This window comes from Triticum dicoccoides, chromosome 3A, assembly GCF_002162155.2.
Source record: "Triticum dicoccoides isolate Atlit2015 ecotype Zavitan chromosome 3A, WEW_v2.0, whole genome shotgun sequence".
Lineage (NCBI taxonomy): Eukaryota > Viridiplantae > Streptophyta > Magnoliopsida > Poales > Poaceae > Triticum > Triticum dicoccoides.
Window position 1 is genome coordinate 528,050,917 of NC_041384.1, and position 10,537 is coordinate 528,061,453.

The window sequence follows — 10,537 nt, forward strand, 5'->3', positions numbered from 1 at the left end:
CTGCTTAGGTGACCCTGTTCTTGAGCTTGCATGTCAAATTTATATGGTCAAAAGTAGTTTCGATGCATGATATAGGCCCTAGGCACTTGTAGGAATAGTTGCTATGAATATTATTGAGTTTGGTTTACTTTTATTCTGAAGTTACTAAAAATTTCAGAATTTTTCAGAAAATGATGAGGAGATTATTGAGGGGCTCATCGAGCCAAAGCTCGAAGGAAAAGGCACCGAAGCCTAAGTATAATTTGCCGCGCACCGCGAGGTTCGGGCGTGTGAATGGCCTTCCGAGGATTTCTTGAGAGCAGTCGGGATTTATGAAGATTTTCATGAATTGGCTCATAATGCAGGCCTCACCGCTTTCCTCCGCGACCAATGCGATTAGTATCTCTTACTCACAAATACCTTTGTGCAAAACTTTCATTTTCATTCTAGGAACTCACCACCTACGGTGGAGTTTCATTTATATTATGAGCATAAGGAGATGCCACTTTATGATTTCTGTCGGATTTGTTTAGTCCCTTTTGGGGGCAAGACAGAAGAACCACATCATGATGATGTGGAGGGGTTTATTGATACTATCACTGTAGGAGAAACTATGAAGGTTTCCGATGTACGAATCACTAGCATACATTTTCCTGTTTTACGTTACTTTGCATTATTTGCTAGTCGTTGCTTAATTGGACGTGGAAACTGTGGAAACCTTAGTATCCCTGATATAATTATTCTGCTCCACGGTTTATACAGTGATAACACTTTTAGTATGGGCGGTATTATTGCTAAACGGTTAAGTCTGAACCGTACAAAGGGCCCTATCTTTGGAGACATCTATGCTACACGCCTAGCTGCACATTTTAACATACCTATTAGGCATGCTGAGAAGGAAGAAAAAGTGCTGCCTCGTGTTTATCTAGATTATAAAAATATGGTGGCACATGATTTTATTATTAAGAATAGGGCAAGAGAGCTTAAATATCAATTGTTCTTTAATAAACATCATCATGAGACTATTACCTTGCCTGCTCCTTCTTTGTTTGATTTGACTGTAGGCACGTACCTTGTTCCATTGGCGGCTATCCACGCCTACCGGAACCCTACACCAGCCGAGGAGCCAGAACCGGAACCACAATTTGATCCTTCATGGCAGTCTAACTATCAGTGGGATCCGGATATGATTGCCAGCCAGTGGCAATCGGAGCCTTCTTCTTCCTCATCGCAGTACGACCCCAACTATTATTATGGATATCAGCCAGGCCAGCCGTGGCCATAGACCAACTTAGGCCAAAAGCCTAAGCTTGGGGGAGTACGTATTTCTCACCGACATTACATTTATGTTCACACACACTCATTGCTAGATGTCGGTGTTCATACTTTTTCATTGTATCATCCATGCTAGTTTATTTCCTTTTATGCTTTCTTCTTGTGTGTTTAATAAACCTTAAGAAAAAAACCAAAAAAATTAGTTGTAACTTTTAATCAGTTTAATTTCCATGCTTGTAGTAGTAATTAAAAAGAAAACTCAAAAAGATTTCTTGTTCTTCTTTTGCTTGTTGGGAGCTTTCCCGTGTAAATAGTTTTATTTCTTTTCTTTGGGGGTCAGTAGGAGAAGACCATGATTAAATTGTTGAAGTGGCTCTTATATGCTTTGTTGTTGATTTAACCAAGAGCCCATATTGCTTTGTCTTTTCCTGTTTATTGAATGCTCGCAGACTCCAGCTTAGTCCAATGCACGTGCACTCTTATTATTATTCACATCGTTCGGTCGTGCAAGTGAAAGGCAATCATGATGATATATGATGGACTGACTGAGATGAGAAAAGCTGGTACGAACTCGACCTCTTTTGTTTTTGTAAATATGATGAGTTCATCGTTCTTGATTCAGCTTGTTATGAATAAACATGTTCGCAATGACAATTAGAGATCATAGTTGCTTGTGCCATGCTTTATTAGCTATGAGTTATAATGGTTTACCTTGTGTGCCAACATGCTATTAAAATGGTTATGATGTGGTATGATAGGGTGGTATCCTCCTCTGAATGATTTAAGTGACTTGACTTGGCACGTGTTCACGCATGTAGTTGAAACAAATCAACATAGCCTTCACGATATTTATGTTCATGGTGGATTATATCCTACTCATGCTTGCATCCAATGTTTATTAATTTTAATGCATGTACATGGCTGTTGTCGCTCTCTAGTTGGTCGCTTCCCAGTCTTTTGCTGGCCTTCACCTGTACTAAGCGGGAATACTGCTTGTGCATCCAATCCCGTAAACCCCAAAGTTATTCCAGATGAGTCCACTATACCTTCCTATATGCGGTATCTTCCTGCCATTCCAAGTAAATTTGTATGTGCCAAACTCTAAACCTTCAAATAATCATCCTGTTTTGTATGCTCGAATAGCTCATGTATCAACTAGGGCTGACTGTATCTTCCATGCTAGGCGGGTTATTCTCAAGAGGAGTGGACTCCGCTCCTCACTCACGAGAAAATGGCTGGTCACCGGGATGCGCAGTCCCATGCTTTATGCAAACTAAATCAAAAATAATTGCAAAACAAAACTCCCCCTGGACCTGATGTATGTTGGAGGCACTCGTTGTTTCGAGCAAGCCATGGATTAATGTTTGTTGGTGGAGGGGGAGTATAAACTTTACCATTCTGTTTGGGAACCACCTATAATGTGTGTAGCATGGAAGATATCGCAATCTCTTGGTTGTTATGTTGACAATGAAAGTATGCCGCTCAAAATATTATTCACCTATATTTCAAAACCGAGCTCTGGCACCTCTACAAATCCCTGCTTCCTCTGCGAATAGCCTATCTATTTACTTTTATGTTGAGTCATCATCCTCTTATTAAAAAGCACCAGTTGGAGAGCACCGTTGTCATTTGCATTCATTACTGTTAATTTATATTGGGTGTGACTATGGTTGGATCTCTTTTACTATGAATTACAGTGTCTAGTCAGTCCTTGATCTTTAAAGGTGCTCTGCATTTACGTTTTGCGGTCTCAGAAAGGCTAGCGAGATACCATCTTCTTATATCATATTATGATTGTTTTGAGAAAGTGTTGTCATCTAAGACTTATTATTATGGCTTGCTAGTTGATTATGCTATTGATATGGGTAATCATGAGACCTGAGAATTATTGCAAATGTGGTTAGTTATAATCTTTGCTGAAAACATGAATGCTAGCTTGACATATTTACAACAACAAGAGCAAACAGAGTTTGTAAAAGTTTTTCTTTATTTCTTTCAGTTTGTCAACTGAATTGCTTGAGGACAAGCAAGGATTTAAGCTTGGGGGAGTTGATACGTCTCTGTCGTATATACTTCTCCAAACACTTTTGCCCTTGCTTTGGACTCTAACTTGTATGATTTGAATGGAACTAACCCGGACTGACGCTGTTTTCAGCAGAATTGCCATGATGTTGTTTTATGTGCAGAAAACAAAAGTTCTCGGAATGACCTGAAACTCCACGGAATATCTTACAATAAATAATAAAAAATCCTCGCCAAAGATGAAGACCAGGGGGCCCACACCCTTGCCACGAGGGTGGGGGGCGCCCCCCCTAGGGCGCGCCCCCTACCTCGTGGGCCCCCTAGAGACCTCCCGACTCCAACTCCAACTCTATATAACTGCTTTCGGGGAGAAAAAAAGAGGAGAGAAGATTTCATCGCGTTTTACGATACGGAGCCGCCGCTAAGCCCTAAAACCTCTCCGGAGGGCTGATCTGGAGTCTGTTCGGGGCTCCGAAGAGGGGGATTCGTCACCGTCGTCATCATCAACCATCCTCCATCACCAATTTCATGATGCTCACCGCCGTGCATGAGTAATTCCATCGTAGGCTTGCTGGATGGTGATGGGTTGGATGAGATTTATCATGTAATTGAGTTAGTTTTGTTAGGGTTTGATCCCTAGTATCCACTATGTTCTGAGATTGATGTTGCTATGACTTTGTTATGATTAATGCTTGTCACTAGGGCCCAAGTGCCATGATTTCAGATCTGAACCTATTATGTTTTCATCAATATATGAGAGTTCTTGATCGTATCTTGCAAGTCTATAGTCACCTATTATGTGTTATGATCCGTTAACCCTGAAGTGACAATAATTGGGATACTTACCAGTGATGACCGTAGTTTGAGGAGTTCATGTATTCACTATGTGCTAATGCTTTGTTCCGGTTCTCTATTAAAAGGAGGCCTTAATATCCCTTAGTTTCCATTAGGACCCCGCTGCCACGGGAGGGTAGGACAAAAGACGTCATGCAAGTTCTTTTCCATAAGCACGTATGACTATATTCGGAATACATGCCTACATTACCTTGACGAATTGGAGCTAGTTCTGTGTCACCCTATGTTATGACTGTTACATGATGAACCACATCCGGCATAATTATCCATCACTGATCCGATGCCTACGAGCTTTCCATATACTGGTTTACGCTTATTTACTTTCTTGTTGCTATTGTTACAATCACTACAAAATACCAAAAACGTTATTTTGCTTTCGTTACTCTTTTGTTACTGTTACCATCACTATCATATTACTTTGCTACTAAACACTTTGCCGTAGATACTAAGTTTCCAGGTGTGGTTGAATTGAAAACTCAGCTGCTAATACTTGAGAATATTCTTTGGCTCCCCTTGTGTCGAATCAATAAATTTGGGTTGAATACTCTACCCTCGAAAGTTGTTGCGATCCCCTATACTTGTGGGTTATCAATAACCCGCCCAGAATACTCTTCCGCCACCTTAACCCAATTTGACCGATTTTGTTTGAGATTTTGAGTTGCGGTTTTCCCTTTCCTAAGGTGTTTTGTCGAACTAGGAATGGTTCAACATCAACATCACCGCTACTCATCATCACCATGGACTCGACATCGACAACGACCACTTCACCTTTTAACATAGTGCCCGTAAGGAAGGATGGTAACTTTGACGACGTCATTGTACATTTCCATGCCATTGCTTTGTTAGCCCCGGGCCTTTTGTGTCACCTTCCACCGAGACTAGCAAGTTGAGAATTTCCAGGCCACGCTCTTTGTGCATCTTAGTGATACGCTTACTCCGCATAGCTACATTTAGTGTGCAATCATATTGCTATCATCATTATGCCATAAGTCTCTCATGTGCATATCTTACATACTTGTCTCATATATTGGCTCGAGCATCAAACATAGTGGCAAAGAATATAAAAAAGACGACAAAGCTTTTAAGCAAAAGAGGAGATACAAAAGAGGTTGTAAGAACTAGAAATAACATTTAGCCATTTTTCATATTATATCATATTGGATCATACATGCATAACATACTTGGGATTGAAGACGTCACAATTATTTACATAGGTTGGTGCACAAGCATATTTAGCCCATTTGACCAATCAAGCAATTGTCTCTCTATTATCCGTGCAATAAGAGATTTTCTGTGGTAACATAATTTTGAGCTCATGCCTTGGTTGCACGGTTCCTACTTATCTATCCGTGTGTGTGTTTCTTATGCCACCATAGTTATTGATCTATTTGTTTTACATCACAATTTTTTGAATCTTCCTCAACATTTTCGATATCATTGACTAACACTTTCTTGAATTTTGTGCCACTTGTCCTAACCAAGCCACTTGGTAAGCTTTACTTTATATGTGTGGGTGAACAAGTCCGGTACCAATTCCAGTGTTCTCTCAATTCACATTGAGTGATGCGGGATACATCCTCAACTTTGGGAAAAGGTATATTGGGATTGTTTGTCTCATTTCCTACCCACCTTTGCTTGAGTCTTGTGATGGATAGGCAAAGCACATCGACTTTGGTCTACACCAACAACGACGAGTTTGATGCCATGAAGAACCACTTGGACGCCAAGATGGATACCCGATAACCCACAAGTATAGAGGATCAATTGTAACCTTCCTCGATAAGTAAGAGTGTTGAACCCAATGAGGAGCTAAAGGTAGAATCAATATTCCCTTCAAGTTCTATCGACCACCGATACAACTCTATGCACACTTAACGTTCGCTTTACCTAGAACAAGAATGAAACTACTTTGTAGGTGTAAGAGGATAAGTTTGCAAGAATAAAACTAGAAGTACTTAGCTAGATAATAAAAGTTAGTTTGTCTTAGTAGAGAGCTTTTTGTAACACAAAGAGAAAGATTGTACATAGGCAATTGAATATAGCACTATAGATATTTATCATATGCAATGAGGGAGAGGCATACGCTAACATACTTTCCATACTTGGGTCACATGCACTTATGATTGGAACTCGCCCCCATGGTAGTACCGTAGAGGTTGCAGTACAAAGTAATAGCAGCAGTGGAGTGGGCGAGGGATGGTAGTGCTGCGTCCAGTGGTACTGCCACGTCCTACTGCCGATCTACTTCCACTGAGAGGGAAATTGATACAAAAGCTAAAATTAGGCGGTAGTACGAGCGGAGGAAGAATGCGGCAGTACCGCACAAGCAGTACTATCGCTCCTCCTCAGCATTGTTGACGCTTAAACCGACAATGCTACAGAAGGAATTGAGGTAGTGAGGTAGAGGTGTGGGCTGTAGTGCCGCTCAAGCGGTACTACCGCTCGCCACTACTGCCCTACTACCGCTGAAGCGATTTTCATCACAATAGCCCTAAAACAAGCGGTAGTGCACAAAGCACTAAAATGCGGCAGTACCGCTAAAACGATACTGTCGCTGCCCAGCATAGTACTACCGCTTGGGTGCTTCAAAACCACCAACAGAAAAATAGATGGAAATCCATCGAAGCGGAAAGTATCGTGGGTGCATAGGGAAGTGTACGTGTTGATTCCACCCCAACATTTCCATTGTGTACGGTTTTCCAGTGACTCAAATCCACCAAAAATAAATCATTGGAAAATAACCATATTCACTTAATCACCGAGGGGAAATAAACCGTCTCGGCCATCTAATGTAATCTCTAAAATACTAAATGCACATGGTTAGTCCGCAAAATGCATTGTCATCAATCACCAAAATCACAAGGGTGAAATATGCCCTAACAGCAGGCCATAGGGCAACACAGAGGTCTTCCATGGCAGGCCTGGCAACACGACCCAACTCCATAAACTACTTCATCTGGTTGCTGAGGAGTGGTGGATGCAATGGCGCTTGAAATTGTGCCCAGATGTCTTGTGATTGGCAGCATCTCCGCGCCCATCGAAGTATTGTTACGCATCTGCCACACTCCTTGGTGGGTCCGCAAAGGCACTTGACACATGCCAGAGTTGTGTAAGCTCAGCGAAACGACCACCACCTAAGACGCACTACATTAAAATGGCTTACCAGCAGCTATATCTAAAATTTGTCGAAGTTCTTCCCTGTCCACCCTCGCCTGGACCTGGGCCTCTTTTTGCGCCAGCTTGAGCATTTTAAGGCCAGCGGTGTCCTTCTGCTTGTCGGCCTTGAGGGTGTTGTGCTCCGCGTATAGACCATGTAGGTCCCGCTCCACCTCTAATATCCATGCTTGATCCTTCCTCCGAGCCTTCTGATCTTCAGGAAGCTTGGTATGGAGGGCCTCCATTTCGGCCGCGGCAGCTAAATCAACAACAAGTGCACATGTATTAGTACTTGAGTTGTTCTATTAACAAATAAAGCTATGGTGAAGATCTTACCTTGCGCCTTATCCATCTTCTCCTTCAGCAGATTCATGTCCTCTTCGGACCAACAAGCTTATGGTTTAGCTCCTCCAACTCTTTCGAGTTGGATGCCAAAGTGGAGGCGGGCGCCTGCAAAGATTTTATTAGTCTTTTACAATGAAAATTAATACTCTCGTCGGACGTATTGGTCCAACAGGAGTCTCGGGGGATACGGCATAATCACTTTGTGATATAATTTTTAAGTTCGTTAAAGTGACCCCCAAGTCAGTTTATCAAGCTAATTAGGGCTCAATGGCTACTATATATGCGTTTCCAAAAGCATAACCCAACTTTTTCAAGAGAGTACCGACGAGTAAATTCTTCGGACAACTTTTGCCCTGTCTAAAACTTGTCCACTAGGTGTATATGCATTAACTTAAAGCATTATAGTTGTACTTTATAGACTGATGAATAGTAAATGTTACATACCTTGAAACCTTTTGAAAGGCTTATTAAAGCCTCCATGATGTGGCCTCTGCAGCACGGAATTGGTTGAATGCCGCACCAAGAATGGCATGATGCTTGGAAATATTGAGTTGCTCTTGAGAGCTGCCTCTATCTCTTTACGCCACTCCAAGATGGGCGGCTGGGCATCCTTGTCTTGTCCCCGTCCCTCATTGGAGAAGTGATGGCCGCCTCTGGGCAACTAGGTGGCGGTGGAGCCGTCGGGACCAGGGACTCCAAGCAGTTAAGCACCGGTTCTTTAGAAACCAGGGGACACTTTTCCCCTTGGTCCTCGACGACCGAGGTCTGAACCTCGGCCATGAGCACATCATCATCTCTCACTGTGTTTAATACAAGAGGAGCCGAATGCGAAGACACCTCCCCAAGCTCATCATGCGTAGGGGAGGGATGCATGTGCGGGCCTGAAGAGATCTCCGCTAGCTCGGGTGGAGGGATGGCATTGTCCGATCCCTCGCCTGGAAGGCGGCACTATGGACTGTATAAGTAAATAGTCAACAAAATCAAGCGCATGTCAACTAAAACTGGTTACCTGCAATGTGTTAGACAAGGTACCTTCTCGGTTGCATTTTTTCCCCGTGCGATGGGGGAGCACGTCCTCTGAGGCACCAAAATGTGCGGCCTCATCAAGGGCCGAGGACCAGCTTGGTTGGGCGGCTTTGACTTTTTGGAGCCTTTTGAACCAAGGAAGATCATCCTCCGCGACATCTTCAGATGTCGCCCTCCTCCTCTTAGAGGCGGTTTCCTCGCTCTCCACCTCTTCTTCCTCCTTCTCTTCCTCCTCCTTGTGGATGGAGGAGCTGTGGTTACTCTTTGACCTGGCACGCAAAGTTTCCCTTCAACGGTGCGGGCCCTCTTTCTTCTTCTTCGGCTCTTTGACCGGAACCTCATATGGCTCCTCGACCAGGAGGACTTCGAGTTGAGGATTCCTGGCCTCTTCGGCCAGCGGTGTCGGAGACTTCATCTCCCGATCCTTATATCACAAGGTCTGGTTACGGGAGGACAAACCAATAACTGTATTGAAAGATGAAAAACAATGAAAGGATAGGAACATAAGTAACATTGTTTCATACCTCTGATGGAGCATTATCGGCATCAAGGCCGACATCTTCTTTCTTTTCGGGGAAGTCATTCTTGGACGGCTTAAAGAGCATCGTCCACATCCTGACAAGGTTGGTGCGGAAGAAGTGTCGCACGATCACCTCATTCTCAGGCTTGTAGCACCACATCGGGTTGGCCCTGAGCTGAGGAGGGAGGGTGCCGCGATGATGCATGACGTGGAATATGTCCACTAATTTGATGCCCCGCTCGATGACCATCGTGAGTTGTTTTTGAAGCATCTGAACCTCAGCCGGGTTTCCCCGATCAAGGCCTTTCTTTGTCCAGGAGATGAGTCTCTCCGGGGGCTCAGCCGTAAAGGCGGGGATCTCTGTCTGACCCTTGGTAGGCATGTCAGTGAGATAGAACCATCCGCTTCCACATTTTGGTGGTCTCCACAAAAATGCCCTCCGGCTAGCGCACCTTGGGAAGTTTGCTTATCGTGGCCCCACCACATTTAGCTAGCTGGGAGCCGCTACTCTTCGACTTAAAGCTAAAGATCTTCAGCCAGAGGCCAAAGTGCGGCTCGACGCGCAGGAATGCCTCACAAATAGTTATGAAAGTGGCTATATGGAGGATGGCTTTCGGGGCCACATGGTGGAAGTCTAACCCGTAGTAAAACATCAACCCTCTCACGAAGGGATGAAGAGGAAACCCGAGACCTTGGATGAAGTGGGGGATGAAGACCACCCATTCCCCGTCCTTGGGAGTGGGAATGGCGAAGTCAGAGCGGTTGGTCTCACTTAGCGCCGGTGCATGACACTTGGCTGCTGCAGGGATGTACCCCATAGACTGGAGCTCCTCGATGGTGCCCACTGTGACATTGGAGGGCACCCACCCCCCTTTCAGATTGGCGTCCGTACTCGTTGATGGGGAAATGTGGGAAAGGGAGAGAAGCTTGGAGGTGGATCTGAGGGCGACAACGCTTTGGGAGATTTGAGAGATGGAGCAAGGGATGGAAGCATGGAAGAAGTGATTTACTACCCCTTTGCTTTTATAGGTCAGTAAAAGATTAAGAGTCCCCTCGCCGCGCCGGGTAAATCACATGTTTTCCAACCATCATGTCATTGTGCTCGCATCGATAAATCAACTTGTTGATGACATGCCTTAAAAACCGGGGCACGGACTCAGTATTGATGAGACGTGCCAGTAAAAGGTGGCCTCGGGCCACGAAACGATTTCGTGATAACTGACCTCACCCCACGATAGGTGGTGACGGTTCAGTAAAGTTGTAAAGGTTTGAAGCCTCTAACTAGTTATGCCTATGTGGCAAGCCTTTGAGGCTAAGTTAACTCAAGACCCAAAACAAAGGGTGGATGCCCTTGTAAAA